This window comes from Babylonia areolata, chromosome 6, assembly GCF_041734735.1.
Source record: "Babylonia areolata isolate BAREFJ2019XMU chromosome 6, ASM4173473v1, whole genome shotgun sequence".
Taxonomy (NCBI): Eukaryota; Metazoa; Mollusca; class Gastropoda; order Neogastropoda; family Buccinidae; genus Babylonia; species Babylonia areolata.
This window is the reverse complement of record NC_134881.1, coordinates 31,312,674-31,318,888: the sequence shown is the minus strand read 5'-3', so window position 1 is coordinate 31,318,888 and position 6,215 is coordinate 31,312,674. Positions and strand designations below refer to the sequence as shown.

The 6,215-nt window shown below is 47.1% G+C and overlaps 1 protein-coding gene across 1 annotated transcript in view; it reads right to left on the bottom strand.

Annotated features, from left to right (window-relative positions):
* Nucleotides 1–1,484, bottom strand: part of LOC143282929 (uncharacterized) — a 101,171-nt gene extending 99,687 nt beyond the window's left edge. The window contains exon 1 of the mRNA XM_076588827.1: nt 1,309–1,484. The gene's annotated coding sequence lies outside the window, so the exon portion shown is untranslated. The remainder of the gene's footprint in view (nt 1–1,308) is intronic.
* Between the last annotated feature and the right edge of the window lie 4,731 nt (nt 1,485–6,215).

The following is a 6,215-nucleotide window of genomic DNA, read 5'->3' as shown; positions in this document are numbered from 1 at the left end:
TGTGGGTGTATGCTGGGTATGTTATTGTTTCTATAACCCACCGATTACTTGGATTACATGATCATTAACGTGCGTATTTGATCTTCTGCGTGCGCATACACACGAAGGGGTTTAGACGCAAGCAGTTTTCCACATGTGTTGACCTGGGAGATCGGAAAAATCTCCATCCTTTACCCACCAGGCGTCGTTACCGAGATTCGAACCCGGGACCCTCAGACTGAAAGTCAAACTGAAAACTTTAACCACTCGGCTATAGCGCCCGTGTCTGTCTGTGTCTCATACGAGCGTATTCAGTGAACTTTCACCCTTGTCTCAGCATGCACAACGGATCAAATCTTCCAGAATAATGCCGCTAACACATGATCCATGCACTACTGACAATTGTCATCAGACACTCGATGCTATTTCGAAGAACCAATCCAAATTATTAATTAATCATTATCATTATTATCGCTGTTGTTGTTGTTGTTGTTGTTTTCAAATGATCAATCAATCAGGGATGTGTCTTCACACACCGGCACTTCAAACACATAATACGCGCACGCGCGCGCCCGCGCAGAGAGAGAGAGAGACAGACACAGAGACAGACAGACAGATTCTGAGATACTGAGATAGAAAAATATAGAGACAGATAGACAGACAGAGACAGAGAAACAGACAGACAGAGACGCTAATACCGACACAAGAGGGTGATGCTGTTAATCCGTAAAAAGAAATGTTATACAAATTAACTTTTACCATCAATTACAATAAATACATAAATGAATAAATAAATAAATAAAACAAATAAAGTCGAACACAATTACACACAAACATACAAATGACAAACACACGTTCACCAACCTCACAGTCCCACAGAATTACACACAAACATACAAATGACAAACACACGTTCACTAACTTCAGTGTGCCACAGAATTACACACAAACATACAAATGACAAACACACGTTCACCAACCTCAATGTCCCACAGAATTACACACAAACATACAAATGACAAACACACGTTCACCAACCTCAATGTCCCACAGAATTACACACAAACATACAAATGACAAACACACGTTCACCAACCTCACAATCCCACAGAATTACACAGAAACATACAAAAGACAAACGCACGTTCACCAACCTCAATGTCCCACAGAACTAGTTACACACAAACATACAAATGACAAACACACGTTCACCAACCTCACTGTCCCAGGGAACCAACCAAACCACAGAAATAACAACAACAACAACAGAAACAGGAGAGAGAAGAAAAAAAAAAAAACCAGGACTGGAAAACAGGACGTGGACCTTGCCTCAGTGAAAGCAGCTGGCTCCGACGATGGACCCGCCTTCAAAAGCCGGTCTGGCTCTGACAGCTGCTGGAAAGAAACAGGCGACTCTGTGACAGACAGGACTGAGTGGGAGGAGCAGACTGCGACGACAACAGCGACAACGACAACGACGAAGACGACGACGACGCCACATAAAAAAAAAAAAAAGCAAACAAAAACCAACAAACCAAAAAAACGCGAGAGTGTGACGCGCGCGCCGCGCGAGCGCACAACGACAATACCGCGAACTGTGAGACGTCTGTGGTGTGATGAGGTTGTGGAAGACAGATGAAGAAGAAGAGAAGAAGAAAAAGAAGAAGAAGCAGGGTCGGGGGTGGATAGATGGATGGAAGGGAGGGGACAGGGGAAGGAGGAATTGGGAGGGCGGAGTAGTAGGGTGTGGGAGGCGGGGCCGGGAAGGATAGAGAATCAGGTGTGGCGAGAGAGAGGGGGGGTGGGGGTTGGGCGGGAGGGGGGGGGGGAGGAAGGGAGGGGGAGAGAAAAAGCTGCTGACAACGCCAGTGTCTGGAACCGAGCGCGTGCGGTGGTGGTGGTGGTGGTGGTGGTGGTGGTGGTGGTGTATCGCTTGACTGGGAGGGTGGATGAGGGAGGATTTGCAGGGCTTCGTCACTTGAAACCCGTCCTCACGTTCCATCTCTGTTGTGCTTCTGTTTGGTTTTTTTGGTTTTTCTTCTTCTTAACATTGTTATTTGTTGTTGATGAAAGTGATGATGATGATGATGGTGGTGGTGGTGGAGGTGGTGTTGGTGGTGAATTGCTTTTGTTGTTGTCTCTTTGTTGTTGTTGTTGTTGTTACATCATCATTAACAACAGAGAGAGAACAACGATCCGTTTTTCAACTCCTGAGAGAGAACCTTCAGTTGCTAAAGCTATACAATCAATTTTGAGCAAAAATATGATGAAGTCATAACGATAGCGGTTATGTCACTTTTATGGGCGGCTTCTATATACATCAGTCAGAGTCATTTATCATAACCATGATCAAAACAATCATCATCTTAGAGTTATCATCATCATCTTCATCATCATCATCATCATCATCTTCTTCTTCTTCTTCTTCTTCTTCTTCTTCTTCTTCTTCTTCTTCTTCTTCTTCAGCATCAGCATCAGCATCAGCGTTATCATCATCATCATCATCATCATCATCAAAAACAGCAGCAGCCTGTTCTTATTGCTGTATAATCTCCTCATCATCATCAACACAGCATTCTTGCATCGTCATAGCCGAACCCGAACTCTGCCATAGCCACCCAACACCTGTTTCCTATGTGACAATGGTGAGCACGTGCTGTCCGGTGGCCTGTACTGTGTGACAATGGTGAGCACGTGCTGTCCGTTGACCTTTACTGTGTGACAATGGTGAGCACGTGCTGTCCTTTAGCCTGTACTGTGTGATAATGGTGAGCACGTGCTGTCCTTTGGCCTGTACTGTGTTACAATGTTGAGCACGTGCTGTCCTTCAGACTGTACTATGTGTCAATGGTGAGCACGTGCTGTCCTTCAGACTGTACTGTGTGACAATGGTGAGCACGTGCTGTCCGTTGCCTGTACTGTGTGACAATGGTGAGCACGTGCCGTCCTTTAGCCTGTACCTTATTGGAATGGTGACCACGTGCTGTCCGTTGGCCTGTACTGTGTGACAATAGTGAGCACGTGCTTTCCTTTAGCCTGTACTGTGTGACAATGGTGAGCACGTGCTGTCCTTTGGCCTGTACCGTATGACAATGGTGAGCACATGCTGTCCTTTAGCCTGTACTGTGTGACAATGGTGAGCACGTGCTGTCCTTTAGCCTGTACTGTGTGACAATGGTGAGCACTTGCTGCCCTTTAGCCTGTACTGTGTGACAATGGTGAGCACTTGCTGCCCTTTAGCCTGTACTGTGTAACAATGGTGAGCTCGTGCTGTCCTTCAGACTGTACTGTGTAACAATGGTGAGCACGTGCTGTCCTTTGGCCTGTCCTGTGTGACAATGGTGAGCACGTGCTGTCCTTTGGCCTGTACTGTGTGACAATGGTGAGCACGTGCTGTCCTTTAGCCTGTACTGTGTGACAATGGTGAGCACGTGCTGTCCTTTGGCCTGTACCGTGTGACAATGGTGAGCACTTGCTGTCCGTTGGCCTGTACTGTGTGACAATGGTGAGCACGTCTGTCCGTTAACCTGTACTGTGTGACAATGGTGAGCACGTGCTGTCCGTTAACCTGTACTGTGTGACAATGGTGAGCACGTCTGTCCGTTAACCTGTACTGTGTGACAATGGTGAGCACGTCTGTCCGTTAACCTGTACTGTGTTACAATGGTGAGCACTTGCTGCCCTTTAGCCTGCACTGTGTGACAATGCTGAGCTCGTGCTGTCCTTCAGACTGTACTGTGTAACAATGGTGAGCACGTGCTGTCCTTTGGCCTGTCCTGTGTGACAATGGTGAGCACGTGCTGTCATTTGGCCTGTACTGTGTGACAATGGTGAGCACGTGCTATCCTTTAGCCTGTACTGTGTGATAATGTTGAGCACGTGCTGTCCTTTGGCCTGTACTGTGTGACAATGGTGAGCACGTGCTATCCGTTGACCTTTACTGTGTGACAATGGTGAGCACGTGCTATCCGTTGACCATTACTGTGTGACAATGGTGAGCACGTGCTGTCCTTTGGCCTGTACTGTGTGACAATGGTGAGCACGTGCTGTCCTTTAGCCTGTACTGTGTGATAATGGTGAGCACGTGCTGTCCTTTGGCCTGTACTGTGTGACAATGGTGAGCACGTGCTATCCGTTGACCTTTACTGTGTGACAATGGTGAGCACGTGCTGTCCGTTGACCATTACTGTGTGACAATGGTGAGCACGTGCTGTCCTTTGGCCTGTGCTGTGTGACAATGGTGAGCACGTGCTGTCCTTTGGCCTGTACTGTGTGACAATGGTGAGCACGTGCTATCCGTTGACCTTTACTGTGTGACAATGGTGAGCACGTGCTGTCCTTTGACCTTAACTGTGTGACAATGGTGAGCACGTGCTGTCCGTTGACCTTTACTGTGTGACAATGGTGAGCACGTGCTGTCCTTTGGCCTGTGCTGTGTGACAATGGTGAGCACGTGCTGTCCTTTGACCTTAACTGTGTGACAATGGTGAGCACGTGCTGACCTTTGACCTGTACTGTATGACAATGGTGAGCACGTGCTTTCGGTTTCCTGTACTGTGTGACAATGGTGAGCACGTGCTTTCGGTTTCCTGTACTGTGTGACAATGGTGAGCACGTGCTTTCGGTTTCCTGTACTGTGTGACAATGGTGAGCACGTGCTGTCCTTTGACCTTAACTGTGTGACAATGGTGAGCACGTGCTGACCTTTGACCTGTACTGTATGACAATGGTGAGCACGTGCTGTCCGTTGGCCTGTACTGTATGACAATGGTCAGCACTTACGTTCTGTCCTTTAGCCTGTACTGTGTGACAATGGTGAGCACGTGCTGTCCGTTGGCCTGGCATCAGATGGTCGACAGTGTCTAATGGGCTGCAGACAGGGACACAATGGGCGATAACTCATTACAGCGCCGTCTGCCTTTCCTGTGTGGCCGTCGTGATCTTTCCAATTGATTAGCTGGAGGCTCTGGCGTGCTGCACTATCGCCAGTGTCCATTGTATCGATCTGTACTGGTGGTGGTGGTTGTGGCGAAGATAGTGATGATGACGATGATAATGACGACGAAGGTGCATGGGATTAAAACGATGACGACGATAACAATGAAGATGATGACGATAACCACGAAGATGATGAAGACAACGAAAAAGATAATGAATTGGTGGTGGTGGCGGTAGTGATGAAGATAGTGATTGATGAAGATATGGTGATGATGATAATGATGATGGTGGTGATGATGACGACGATGGCGCATGGCATTGACGATGACGACGATAACAACGAAGATGATGACAACGAAAAAGATGATGACGATGACTTTAATGATGAGGATGATCAAAGCAATACAAGCTATAATGTATACCGGAGTGCAGCGTTATGGAAATTTTCTTTTATTGTTGATAGTAGTAGTAGTAGTTGCAGTAGTAGTAGTAGTACGAGGAGGAGAAAAAGGTGAAGGAGTAGCAGCAGCAGTAGTAGTCCTATTACTATTTGAATATTATATTTGTATTTCTCTTTTTTTTGTCACAACAGATTTCTCTGTGTGAAATTCGGTCTGCTCTCCCCAGGGAGAGCGCGTTTTTTTTTTTCCTGTGTGCAGTTTTATTTGTTTTTACTATCGAAGTGGTTTTTTCTACAGAATTTTGCCAGAAACAAACCTTTTGTTGCTGTGGGTTCTTTTACGTGCACTAAGTGCATGCTGCACACGGGACCTCAGTTTATCGTCTCTTCCGAATGACTAGCGTCCAGACCACCACTCAAGGTCTAGTGGAGGGGGAGAAAATATCAGCGGCTGAGCCGTGATTCGAACCAGCGCGCTCAGATTCTCTCGCTTCCTAGGCGGACGCGTTACCTCCAGACCATCGCTCCACGTCATTCTTATAGTGGTGACTACGACGAACATGATAGTAATGGTGACGGTTCCGAGAGTGTGAAGTCTCCTTCACACCCAAAACACACGGATCAATACAATGTGAAAGGCGCACAGTGTACGTCAAGACATTTAAGTGCATCTAATCAACTCCCAGTGTGCCGATGTCTTGAGGAAACTGTTTTATGCGTGCGCACGCGTGTGAATATATATGTGTGTGTCTGTGTCTGTGTGTGTGTCTCTGCCTGTGTGTGTGTGTGTGTGTGTGTGTGTGTGTGTGGTGTGTGTGTGTGTGTGTGTGTGTGTGTGTGCACGCGCGCTTGCACTTTGTGTGTTGGTGTGCTTTATCACGTTTGCCCGTTCGCTTAA